The 14,329-nt window shown below is 42.4% G+C and overlaps 1 protein-coding gene across 1 annotated transcript in view; it reads left to right on the top strand.

The window, feature by feature from the left end:
* The window catches only part of IQCJ (IQ motif containing J), an 841,043-nt gene that overhangs the window by 760,142 nt on the left and 66,572 nt on the right, over positions 1-14,329 (top strand). The window lies entirely within an intron of this gene.

Below are 14,329 nucleotides of genomic sequence, written 5' to 3'. Positions count from 1 at the left end.
TCTGGTTTGAGTGCAAATGTTCATCTTCTCCTGCCTTGGGAAATAGAACTTCTGGTTCTCGAGCCTTCAGACTCTAGGACTTATACCAGCAGCCTTCCCTCTCTATCCCTAGCCCTGCTCTGAATCATGTCACCAGCTTTTTTGGTTCTACAGCTTGTAGACTGCAGGTTGTGGGACTTCTTGGCCTCTATAACCATGTGAGCCAATTCCTATAATAAATTCCCTCTTATATCGAGTAGTCCTTCCCACCTTAATGCGATTCCACTTTCCCCAGCTTCAGTTACCAGCAGTCAACCAAGGTCCAGAAGCAGATGATCCTCTTTCTGCTGTATATCGTCAGAAAGTCAGTAGTAGCCTGGCACTGTGTGACAATGCCTGTCATTCACCTGACTTCATCTCATCACTAGGCATTTCATCATCTCACATCATTATCATAAGAAGGGCAGATACAGTACAATGAGATGTTTGGGGGGAGGAGGACATTCACATAACTTTTATTACAGTATATTTTTATTCTTGTTCTATTTTTGGTATTAGTTGTTGTTAATCTCTTACTGTGCCAAATTTATAAATTAAACTTTATCACAGGTATGTATGTATAGCTGACCCTTGAACAACTCAGTTTTGAAATGTGCAGGTCCACGGCTTTTTTGTACATGGGTTTTGTTTGAAAAGTACAGTATAGTACTGTAAATGTATTTTTTCTTTATCATAATTTCCTTAATAACATTTTCTTTCCTCTAGCCTATTTTATTGCAAGAATATAGTATATATTGAATCATTATATTGTGTACCTGAAACTAATATAACACTGTTAGTTATACTTGAGTTTAAAATAATAAATAAATTGATTTTTTTTAAGAATATGGTATATAATACATATACAAAATATGTGTTAATCACCTGTTTATGTTATCACATCTCATCAACAGTCAGCTATTAGTAGTTAAACTTTTGGTGATTCTAAAGTTATATGTGTATTTTTAACTGCACAGAGTGTCATTTCCCCTACCTCTGCATTGTTCAAGGGTCAACTGTCTAGGAAAAAACATAGTATATACGTGATTTGCTGCTGTCTGTAGCTGCAGGCGTCCACGGGGGTCTTGGAACACATCCCCCACAGATTTATATCCTGTTGGCTCTGTTGCTCTAGAAAACTCTAATACAATACAGAGGGCACCTGAATGTGCATCATGAGCAACTGGGTGTACAAGTGGTCCTCAAAGTGTGGCTAGTATCATCAGCATCCCCTAGGAACTTGTTAAAAATGCACATTCTCTGCCCCATCTCAGATCTTCTGAATCAAAACCTTGGGGTAGGAATCAGCAGTCTGTGTTTTAACAGACCATCCAGGTGATTCTAGTACTTTGATTCTAATGGTTTGAGAACCAGGAGTATAGATTATACTGAAAGGTTTAGCCCACACATTGCAATTGGCTGGGAAGCTTTAAATACAATATCTGATCCCCACCCCAAACTAAATCTGGGAGTCAGGTTCTGGCATTGGTATTTTCTGAAAGCTTGCCGGGCAATTCTAACATGGAGCCAGGGTTGAGAATCACTGCCTCAGACTAACATTTTGTAATCTGTAACATGATAATCCTAGGGAAAGTTTTACTCTCAGAGAAAATTCATTGATAACCATCTCTCTTCTACTTTAAGCCTTAGTAACTTTGATCTGTAATTAACATCATGCATTTTCTAAAGGCCAGTACTAAATTGTCCATGCCCTTGGCAAGCATGTTTCTTTCCATGACTCTTAGTAACAGAAAGTCCTTTTAGCATAGATAGCATGAGGAAAACTTCAGTTTAGCGCAGACTATATTATCAACTGAACAATCAGAGAAATGGATCCAAAGTAACCAGATTTTTAAAAATTGAGTTTACAAAATGATTATTTAGGGGGGAAGGCTGTGAGAATGGGAAGAGGGGGAAGTGGTAGGGAAAGGAGGAACACAAATAAGTATCTATTAAGAAAGCTAAACTTTCATACTTTGCCTTATGAACTAAAGAAATCAAGTAGTCATGGTCTCTTTGGTCTAACAGCTACTTCTTTTAAATTTCAGATATCACCTTCACTTTTTATAAATCCTTGGACGCTTCTTAAGTGGGCAACCTTTGATAATGAAAACTCCCTTGAATCGAGCAGTTACAGTGCCATCAGACCTTGGTGGGGGACAGCATAGGTTCTAAAGATAGTATATAAATTGAAAATCAGATAGTCACAAATACCTTTGAACATCCTTTAATAGCTGAGATACAAGAGGCACATAAGAAACAAGTCCCTTTGAGATCAGCTGGTCACATCTCCAACCCCACGTTCCTCTGAGCTCAGGGAGGGGGGGTGGCATTTCTCTCTGTGTCACCCATGGACCAGATGCTTGCTCAGAAGTGCCTGCCCCCTGCACTTTGTGTTGGTGTTTTACATGCGTTATCTTTTTAAATCTCCATCACAATCCCATGATGCAGCTTACTATCATTAATATGTTGCTATTATCCCTATTTTCCTATTTTACAAATAAACTGAGATTTGGAGCCCAGCCTACGTAATGGAGCGCAGGTTAGGTTACAGTGTGTACAACCATAGGTCTCAGATCCATGGTTTCTCCATAGCAGAACCAATTTTAAAATTATTTTTCTTTAGTGCAGGCTTTTTACCCTCATCTCGTTTCCAGTAACAACAAACCTTTTCTGAGCAATTAATTATGATCCCAGCAAGATTGTTGAGCCAGTGCTATGGGATCGAGGCAGAACTCGGTCCCTGCCCTCCCACACTTTTCCAGGAGCAGCTCTCAGAAGAGCCTGTGTTCCCATTTTGTATTAGCCAAATATATATAATTATATCTCAATAAAGCTAAAAACTGGGAAAAAAAATAAAAATAAGCCAGACATTGGACACCCTTATAAAATTCTCTCCAACCCCTTCTTGGTGGTCTCCAGAGAAGGGAGCCCAGGATGAAAGGGCTGACAGGTCACATATACAAGCATCCCAATGTGAGGCTTTGGAGGAAGAAGCAGTGGATAATGCCAATAGTTTAAAAAGTTATCACATCCCTTCTCAGCATCCCCAGGCTCAACTGGAACCTTCTTTCCTTTCTGGTGAGAAAACAGACTCTGTGAAGGGGCAGACATTTCCAATTAATGCCCAAAATAAAGCCAGAAGAAACTCGAAAGAGTTTCTGAGATGATTGATTGCCTGCTCAGTTTAGCATCTCCCAGGGCCCATTCTCCTCCTCCGCCTGCCTCCCAGCCTCCGTGCTACTGTGCAGAGGGAGCAAACAGGGGCTCTCCTCATTGCCCACATTTCCTAAGACTTTAATCTAGAGCAGGGAAGAAGAATTTTGCCTGGAAGAGAAACAGAAGCAATGAAATACCTCCCTGTTCCACAGACACTTCCTCTTCAAACAACTCGAGTCCCAGTCAGTAGTTAATTGATGAAAAGCAAAGAATTGTATGAGCCCAATTAAACTCTTTGAGCTGCTGCACACAGATGTGCAGGTTGCACACTGAGCAACTCCATACATTGCAATGTGAATGACATCCCCTGGAGTTGTGTAGTACATAATCTGCACAGCCATATGTGGCAGCCTTGCCAACTGTCCCTGAGGCTATCCCAGACCTGCTTGATGTAGTATCAAGCTTGCAGGCATGGAAGCCAGCTGGCCAGGTTCAAATCCCACCGAATTTGGGCCAGCCACAGAATCGTTTGTTTCTTTGTCTGTAAAATGGGGATGAAATGTTGCCCGCCCACGATCAGGCTGTGAGCATATGTGGAATAGTGGTGATGATGTGCTTCGTATAGCATCTGGTTCACAGTAAGCCTTCAAGAAATATTAGTTCTAGTTACTGAACCCCAGGTGGGGAGCTGAAGCTTGTGGCTAGGATCAAATTCTGCAGTTACACACTGAAATGTCCAAAGAAGCATGCATTAGGAGACAGGGCTGGGAAGCCAGGGTGAGGAGCCTTCTGTAGAAATCCTGAGAAATGGCCAGTCTGCGCTCTTGACCCTTTGTAAGGATCAGGTTCCACCCCCTTAGGCAAGACTTTGCTTTCTTTTAAGTATTTATTTATTTTGAGAGAGAGAGAGCCGGGGAGGGGCGGGGGGAGGGGGAGAGAGAGAAAATCCCAAGCAGGCTCCACGCTGTCAGCGCAGAGCCCAACGTGGGGCTCAATCTCACGAACTGTGAGATCATGACCTGATCTGAAATCAAGAGTCAGATGTTTAACCAACTGAGCCACCCAGGTGCCCCTGCTTTTTTTTTTTTAAAGCATTACTCTCTGCAACCAGTGGGGAGACCTTGTAAAGTAATAGCTATTAGGTTGACAGTAGTTTTACTGCAAATGCAAAAGGGACCTGTGTATATGGTAGCCTCTTGATTCACCCCTACATGGATGACCAAGACATCCAGTGTTCTGGCCAGGCTGGAGCTTCGGGCCACAGACCGGTGTGTGTATGTGTGGTGGGTAGAAGAGTGAGGGATGAGCTGGCATAGGTAGTGAGCATGGGGAACAGGGACCAAAGTACTAGTCGTTTGTTGGTTAGCTCCTGGAAGGAAGGAACATTTGAAATGTTGAGTCTCAGAAGCAGGCACAAAACCACAATGACCTCCAGAAGGAAGGGATAGTGGAGTCTGGCTTGAGGAAGAGGAGAGCTGGGAAAATAGAGGCTGGAGGACTCCCTTAAGGCAGTGCTTTTCCAACTTTTAAAACCATGACCCATGGTGAGAAATCTATTTTACATCACATCCCAGTATACACATATACACATATAACTAAACGTAACTTTCACAAGATGGTGCTTACTCATAACGTATGCTGCACTATGATATTATTCCCATTCTACTTTATTTTCCAATGCTGTTTTATATGTTTCAAAGACACTGTTTTAATGGAAAATATGGCCCTTTTGTAGGGGGCGGGGATACCTTGGGTCCAAGATAGTGAGAGAGAAGGTTTATTTGAATAGATGCTTAGTAATGGCAAAGGGCTTCAGGCTACAATGTGGCAGCAAATGTTGGGCTGTAGGCAATTAAATCAATGAGACCCCTTTAGACTAAATCTTTTTTGCATCCTGCATGCCTGGCACAAAATTGGCATTCCAAAAAAACTTATCTTCATGAAACTTGACCTGTCTTAACTAAACTGAAATTGGCTTCCTCAAGTATATTCTAGTGGCCTCAATGGAACTTTCAGCAGTTGGAGGAGTGAATGGATGGGAGTGTCCCATTATCATCCTGTCTGTTCTCACCTGGGCCTGCCCAAGGACCTTGATGACAGAGATGTCAAGTTTGTGTGTGCTGGTATGGCCTGGAGTACTGGGCTTCTCTAAAATACTGTCTTTGGGATGTTCAGAACCCGGCAGTTCCCATCAGCTGGAAAGGGCTAAGTAGCTATTTAAAATAGTTCAGGTGACTAAATGAATTTTCTAGAAACTCTTTCCTTAGACTCCTTCTCTCTTTCCTCTCTCTGCAGAAGAGAACTTCTTTCTTCCTTTTCCTCCCTTCGTCTCATTAGACTTTTTCAATAAAAAAGTTACCATGCTTTTTTTTTTTTTACAAGCAAGCACGAGTGTTCTGGCTGTTCCAGAATACTAATGCTTCCCTAAGAGAAAAACATGTTCATGAGACAGCAGGGTCTACCCTGCCTGGCATTTGTAGTTTCCATCCCAAGCAATGCAGTCCTGCTTCTTCCCTCAGCCCTTTCCTCAGTGCTCCCAGAGGACCTGAGCTTTCATCCTGGGTTTCCCCCTTTGGGAGAAGAGGCTGACCCGACCAGAGTTCTCCCTGAAGGAAGGGCTGCAGTGGGGTGCCGGGAGGGCAGGCTGTGCCTGAACTCCAGCTCCTGGCATTTCCTTTCTTCTTCAAGAGAAGTAGGATAATGATAAATATCTTGCAGTGATGTCGTAATGCTAAGAAGCAACGTATATAAAACGAAGGAGAGCAGGAGCCTCATGGAGATGCTCAGAGTTGTAGTAGTAGAAGTAGCAGTAGTTTTGTTGTTGTGAACATTATCAGAGTTATAGTGCATTTGTTCTTAGATGGACCCAAAGGAAGCTAGGGTCATTTTGATTGCAACCAAAAAAGAGCTGGGACTCATCACTGTCATCACTCTCGTTAAGTGTTTGTGAGTTGGCCTTCGGCTCACAGCATTTATTAAGAGTATTAGAGCCAGTGTCCATCCAATAGGAAAGTCTTTAAGATGGATAACATGGGTGTGAAGTGATAGCACTCTGTGTAATGATGGGAAGTGAGGAGATCACAGGAAGGAGGAACAGGGCAACTGGCCTTAGTGGTGACAAATTTTAGATCTGTCTGTTCTACTAGATCTTCTCTGTTCTACTAGATTAAGAGCCCTCTCACCCCATCCAGGTCAGAGGCTCAATTTCATTTGTCTTCAAATTCTTCCTACCCCCTCAACGTGCTCAGCTTCATACACACAACAGGAATTTTACAAAGTTTAGTCAGATGGGTAATTACAAGTATTAGTCCACCCTACAACACTGCATCAGATGCCCAGGTTGTTTTAGCACATTCTTGATGATGGAGGGTAAAGAGCAACCCTGAGGCCCTTTTCAGAGTTAACTCACTGTGTTTTATCCTCGAGCTGTGGGAGGAAGCAGTGGGTGAATCTTTTCAAGTCAGTGTTGGCAAGAGGCATATGGGGGGAAGGTGGTGCCTGAGTTTGTCATAAGTGAACCTGTGAATCAGTGTCTATTGCAGGCGACTAACTCTTTGCTCAGGGGCTCTCTAGGGAAGACAGATATATCAGACCACAAATTCTGGACAGCCAAAGAAGCATTCACCTTGAGGGAGGATGTCGACCAAAACTCTTAAGAAAATGATCTGACATAGGGAAAGCTTGTATCTGGAAAAAGGACTCAATGCTCCACTTGTGGGCAAAATCTTGGTTGTGCATCTATTTGCATTTCTATGGATTAGAACACTCCAGGTAGGGGCACCTAGGTGGCTCAGTTGGTTGAGCATCAGAGTCTTGATTTCTGCTCAGGTCATGACCTTGGGATTCGTGAGATCGAGCCCTGGGTCAGGCAGGCTCTGTGCTGACAGCGTGGAGCCTGCTTGAGATTCTCTCTCTACTCTCTCTGCCCCTCCCGCCCCTCGTGCTCCCTCTCTTTCTCTCTCAAAATAATAAACAAACTTAAATAAAAACATTCCAACTATTAAAATCTTTAGGTCTGCTTAATAAACCCATGACAAAGAGAAGCTCAGGGGCTTCTTGGTAATTTTCAGCATCCTCCAAGTTAGACCTCAGAGCCTGAGTGTGCCTTTGTTTTCATTTTTCAACTAATCACGCTTTTTTTTTAATTTTTTTTAATGTTTTATTTATTTTTGAGACAGAGAGAGACAGAGCATGAGCAGGGGAGGGGCAGAGAGAGAGGGAGACACAGAATCCAAAGCAGGCTGCAGGCTCTGAGCCGTCAGCACAGAGCCCAACGCAGGGCTCAAACTCAGGAGCTGTGAGATCATGACCTGAGCCGGAGTCGAATGCTCAACCGACTGAACCACCCAGACACCCCTCAACTAATCACACTTAAAAGAGCACCTTCATTGCTCTTTCACAAAATATACCAAATTTCAGTTGGATTTAAACAGCCCAGAAAACTCTCCAAAGAGAGACCACCCAGGGCAAGGTGAATGCTTCCTTTTGCTATCCAGAATTCAGTTGGAGGGTTGATGAAAACTCACCATGAATTATTATTTCTGCTATTCTAAGATGCTCTTTTCTTTTTGATTCACAATTTAATGTTTCTTGTATTAGTATAGGTTGGATATTTTTTATGTACAGCCAATGTGTTTGGGTTGTTGTTGTTGTTTTTTCGGAAAAAAAGAAGCTACCATTAAGCCAATGGAGTACCATATTTGATGTTATCTTAGAGTTAAGGCAATAGGATACTTCACTGCTTCCTCTAAGAACCTAAAGCACAGTGTACTGTGCACGATCCTTGAGTTACTACTGAGTCCCCTCCCAAACAGCCCCATCCTCCCTGGGGTCCTGGAGTAATGCAGAGATGACACATCACTGAGACACTTTGGGATAGCCTATGCTGCCCAGAACTAGTATATAGTTTGTGGATCCAAGTGCAGAATGAAAATATGGGAACCATTGTTTAAAAATTATTGAGAATGCCCACAGAGTGATAGCAGAGTGTTAAACCAAGTGTGGGCCCTCCTGAGCATGGGGCCCATGCAGCTGCACAGATCCCATGTTCATAACGCCAGCCTGCTCGTGGCAAAAGGAGCAGGTTGTGCTGAGCTTTAAACACTGTATAAGTTCTCACACTTCCCAGAAGCCCTCCCTCACTGACACTTCAAGCTTTCCCCAATCTCATGCCCACACTCTGGTGCAGCGTACTAATTCTCCATATGTCCAACTAACCCGGTCTGTCTTGAAGAAGAGTGCTGAGAGTCTTGTGGGCATAGTGAAGCCTCAGAAGATCTCCCGGCATGGATCTGGTAGCATAGCCCCAACTCTGAGCCCTGGTCAGTTTGGGCTTCTTTTCCTCATTGATTCCCCTTCTTGTTCCTCTTTCTCTTTTCCCCAGTCCAGGGTCTTCTTAGAACTAGCATCCCTGTTCCATTCTCTCAGGCGCTTCTTTCTCTCTATCCCGTGTTCAAACCAGTTTATTCCATAAACCAGCCTTCAACAGTACACTCAATAAAGATTTTCCACCTGAGTAATTGATCTGTGAGTCAGAATTCTTGTCTGTGGGAACCATAATATGGTTTGGTGTATTACCAAGTTATTAGATGAACTTCTGAGCCAGACTTCATTTATTTGGAACATGGTGCCGAGTGATGCCTAAGCTTTCTTCTGCTGGCAATGGACTTTCATTGCTCCCCATGAAATGATTACTATTAAGTCATTGTCTTAACTCAAACTAATGCATTTGCAATTGCATTTTTTTTCTTCTGAGACTACGACTTTGATTTAGAAAATGCTTTCAAAACCCAGGACTTTTTTGGAGAGACAGTGTTAGGGAATCAAGAGGCTGAGAAATGCAAGAAGCTAGTTTTTAACTGATTCCATTTTCCCAGCAGTCCCCAGGCACTCCGCTGGGAGGGGGTGACATGCAGTCCCACACCAAGAAAGTGCCTGGTACCAAAAAGGATGTGTGATCCTATCAACTAATTGGTTGACTCCGTGAAAATTGTTCAAAACAATCCTTTTTTGACAACTCAGGCCTGACCAGGTACATTCCATAGTTGGGGATAATTGGAATCGTAGATGTCCCTAAAATCTAATATCTCACAAGGACTCCAGACTTGAACTTTGAAAAATTATTAGCCGTTGCAGAATGCTCTCATGCTGCTGCAATGGCAAATTTTCCTTTTCTGAATCTATTTTATTATATGCTGAGTCTGCAGGCATATCATTCCTCACAGAGTTGTGGAGATGATTAAATGAACCAATGTGTATAAAGTGCTTGGCATACTTCTTGGAACATAGTAAGCACTCAATAAATGTTAGCTGTTATTATGATATGCTCCTTTACTTTGAAATGACTTTAATTGCTATAACAACCAGGATACATTGAGTCTTTCTACTGTCGTGCAAGGCAGTCTCTTCACATGAGTGCTGATGTTTACACGTTAATTCATTTTCTAGCTAAGAAAAGAGTTGGCTTTGAAGACAGACATATTTGGATTCAAAGCCCAGGTTAGCTACTTTCTGTGAACAGTGATTCTTACCTAGGGGTACTCTTACCCCCAAGGGCCTAATTCCTAGTGTCTATTCCTAGCATATCCAGCAGGTGAGCCAGACACAACAACTGGGAATCCAGGCAGTCTTTGAATGTCAAGGCCAGACTCATAGGTCTTTCCTGTCCATGTATACCAGGACCCTGAGCCACTGTCCTTAAATATAGAGTCAGGATTCAAATCTTCAGAAAGAGTACCTTTCAAAAGTATCTTCAAAATCTATATAAAAAACAAAATTTGAATTGAGAGCAAGATAAGGATGGAGGAATTGTATATATTTAAGCAAGACCACTGGCCAGTGAATAGAAGCCTACCCAAACACCCAATTCCATAGGCTGGGCAGGTTCCAATTAGGATATGACTCAGGGGTACCTGAACCCACTAGGACATGCCCAAGTCTCCTTAGCCATGATAGCTCACAAGGTAGGAATGGGGATCAGGGAGGGACAACGAAGTGCCACAGTGGTAACAGGGTCTGCAGAGCTCAAGTTTGGGAGCAACTTTGCTCCAACAGCAGCTGAAGAGGAGAGGAAGACACTATAGACCAGATGGGTTTGTGCTTCAGGGGGTGTGTGCTTTAGGGCAGAAGTCAAGATGCAGAAAACAGTACCAAGGCAGCTGATTTGTATGCCTTTAGATGTGCAGAAGCAGAAATGTTGAACTTCTTAGTTTGACATGCTTGTGTTATGTCCTGTATGAGACTAAAAGACTGTTAAGCTTATAGAGCACAGTTTCTTTATGCTCTGAAAAATCCTGTTTGTTATGGCCAAGAATAATGGGGAAGAGGAGAGTGGTATATATTGGATTACATAGTCCCTGTAAGTTGAGCAAAAGTGTAGCCACAGACATATTCCAATGCTTCCCTAAAACACTAATATATAGTTTGAATGTGTCAAAGGATGACACCACCCCACTATGATGATGAGTACATAGCGTATGTGTGTGGCACATCATGGTCTTTGTTCTTCACACTCTAAAAATAGTTACCCTAAGTAGGAGGGACACAATGTGCATCACTCTGAGATCTTTGGGGGCTGTCCCAGCAAAAACAGGAAACTGCCATTGGGCCTGCATGAACTTGCCCTACACCATAAGTTTGGCTAGAACTATGTGTTTGGGCAGCTTTGGTGAGGGCAGTTCAGGAATGCTGACAGCCCTAAACAACTTCACTTGTGAATTAGTGCCAGTTTTACTTTCATAAAACTCCTCCCCCACACACCTATCCCTCCTACTTGGAAATTAAAACCTATCCAAAGAGAAGTGATGCCTGCCCACTCTTGTTCATGGCAGAAAACTTGGAGTTAAATCTGGGCTTAGAAGTATGCATTAATATTTACATATGGGGGTACCTGGGTGGCTCAGTCAGTTAAGTGTCCAACTTTGGCTCAGGTCATTATCTCATGGTTTGTGGGTTTGAGCCCCACATCAGGTTCTGTGCTGACAGCTCAGAACCTGGAGCCTACTTCAGATTATGTATCTCTGTCTCTCTGTGCCCTCCCCTGCTCACGCTCTCTCTTTCTCTCTCTCTCAAAAATAAATAAACATTAAAAAATTAATATTTACATATGGAATATAAGCACTGCTATGGATATGAAAGGGCAACAGGATCTAGAAGGATTTACCCTTTACAATTCTTCCTCTCAAAAATAGTCTTCCTAAGGAAACAGATGGTAGCTCCTTCTTATCTACGTCGAAGTTCGAGAATAGTCAATTACTCAGATTATTATGCTGAAGATAAACAGTGTTATTCTATTCAGTTCTTCAAATAATCTTCTATTTAAATCATAGCTAATTACTATTTAGCAAATTAAACTCATTGAGCACTTCAGAATTGTCTATTTCGCTGTCAAAATGAAAGCTTTAGGGAGCCCTTATTGCAAGAGGTTTTTTTTCATTGTATAGAATATTATCTATTTGGTCTGAACCCTCAACAAAGAAATATTTTTGGATCCCTTAAAACCAACCAACAAACAAACAATACAAATCATTTTTGAAACTTCAAGTCTTCAAGTAGACATTCCTTTCCCACATGGTGTTTCCTGAGTAAAACAGAAGGACCTTGCAGGTATCTCTAGCTGTGGGCAAGGCCCTCAAAAAGCAGGTGTCAAGAGATTAGGAGTAGAGAAGTGGAGAGTTTGTGGGAAGGTGTGCCTTGACAGCTGAGTAGACTGGGCACTCTCCAAGAGAGCTGCTACCTAGGCCATGTGCTCCAAGCCCTACAATTGTTCAACCACCCAGCCTCCCTACAATTTGGAGGAAATCTTTAACTCAAGATTTAAAAAAAAAAAATTTTAACATTTATTTATTTTTGAGGGACTGAGAGGCAGAGCATGAGTGGGAGAGGGGCAGAGAGAACACAGGGAAATCACGAACCATGAGATCATTACCTGAGCTGAAGTTGGACGTTCAACTGACTGAGCCACCCAGGTGCCCCTTAACTGAAGATTTTATGCAATCAATAATAAGGATTCCTCGAGAACTCAATCCACATTATGGAATGAAGTCCATTTATTGAACAATTCGTAGGCATGATGTAAACAGACCACACTACAGAAGAAGACAATGACTGTAGTGGGGTATGCCTACCAACAACACTGACTTTATATCCTGGCCAGGAGGTCTTTAGAAGGTCTCCAAAGGGCCACGTGCTCCAGAGGATGCCTCTCTGGCCATCCTATAGCCACATTTCCAGCCACATCCCCACCTCCCATAATGAGGAATTCAAGATACCAAGGGATTTTGTCTACTGGAATCCAAGCCCTCCCTTCTAGGTAATGATCCAAGTACCCAGGACCCTAGAGTTCCCTGCTCAGATGATCCCACACCTACATTCCTGACCTGCATAGGCCTCTTTTCCATCTTTTCTCTCAAGAGCAGACTGTGTCACCAGGGTACATGCTTAGGGGCCCAAGGAGTGGCCAGTTGCAGGGGTGTGGGGGCTGTTGACATGGGATGTGGACAGAATTTGGACATACAGTAAGGGCGTAGGGAAAGGTCCACCCATACACACAAGTCCCATGGTGCAGGGCTGGAAAGAGAGGGGAGTCAGACTGCAGGCTGAAGATCAGTTCAGTTCTTTCTGCACTACAGAATCCTAAATTTGAACCTAATCTTCCAGGTAGTTATGAAGGCATGTTTGTTAAGATGGGAGAGATGTTAGATAACACTTATTTAACAGTTTACCAAACAAATTGATAGCTTCTAAATGTTTTAGCATATGGTATGTGAACCTCCATCTGCACTCCTGACCTGGGGCCCACCAGTGGTAGAGAGTGGGGGTGGCTGGGGCAACCTCCATTGGAGCTTGGCCGATCTCTGGTCTGGCGGGGATCCATCCTCTTTATAGCATCACCTGGGTCTGCACTACCTGCTGATCTGCTTCCTGATCACACCTCAGCCCGTCAGTTATACCAACGTAGAGAATTCTTAATGTGTTTATCTTCATTTACTCAAAATCCATCTTTAAAAGAAAGGCCTTTATCAGATGTGTTTTTAGTACTCTAGTTATTTCACAAACCTGTGCAAGCTCTAGGAATTGAGGCAGGAACATTAAATGAATAAATCTTATCTGTCTTTTGTGTCTAGCTCATTTCCTCTTTGGACCCGTGGCTTTGTGCTGTTCTCTAGCTATCCAACATCTCAGCGATATAACCGCATTCCCACCTGAACCTGCCATTTCCATAAATCATCCTATTCTGCCTTCCACCTGCGACTCCGTTTCAAAGTCCCCTTTCTTGGGACACCTCGGTGGCTCAGTTAGTTAAGCCTCCGCCTCCTGATCTTGGCTCAGGTCATGATCTCACAGTTCATAGGTTTGAGCCCCACATCCGCAGGGGCTCTTCACTGACAACACTGACAGCATGGAGCCTGCTTGGGATTCTCTGTCCCTCTGTCTTTCTCTCTGCCCCTCCCCCCCTCAAAAATAAATAAGTGAACATTAAAAACAAAAACAAAAACAAGTCCCCTTTCTTCAATAAAGATGATTCTCCAAGTAAAAACAAAGTAGTCTACAGTGACTAATTCATACTAAAGAATGATTAATAGTCTCCTTAGCATGTCAAGTATAATTGACTATTTCAAAAATTTCAATTAAACAAAATAATTTCAGCTGCCAGATATTAGAGACAAATTTTAGGAACAAGGTAGGTAAGGATTTTTGCTTTTTTATTGGTAAAAAAAAATATTAACAAAAATTTATTGGCACTGAAAAAGCATTTTTTAAAATTTTATAATTAATCCATTTATAACGAAGACCAAAATAGTAGAATACCCTATACAATAAGTATCCCAATAAGAGAAAATAAACTAATTAAGGTTAATTGGTTATTTATTGGATCAATGACATTGGATGGCAAAACAGAGGAGAAACTCACTTTCTCAGAGTGAACATTGCCCAAAGGATTCTACTGATGCACTATTTCCTCCGAGTCTCAATTTAATTCTCGGAGTATGACTTTAGAATTTCATAATTAAATTTGAATCATGGCAGTGTCTACTCTTGAAGCCTACATGAAGGTGATTTCAACCTAAGAGAGTTAGTTTTAAATTTAGAGAGGACTTGTTGGCAAACATGTTTTGAGAGGGGGAAAATATTCCTCAAGTGGGTTTACAAT

This window comes from Acinonyx jubatus, chromosome C2 (genome assembly GCF_027475565.1).
Source record: "Acinonyx jubatus isolate Ajub_Pintada_27869175 chromosome C2, VMU_Ajub_asm_v1.0, whole genome shotgun sequence".
In the NCBI taxonomy this organism is placed as follows: Eukaryota; Metazoa; Chordata; class Mammalia; order Carnivora; family Felidae; genus Acinonyx; species Acinonyx jubatus.
This window is presented reverse-complemented; position numbering and strand designations above follow the sequence as displayed.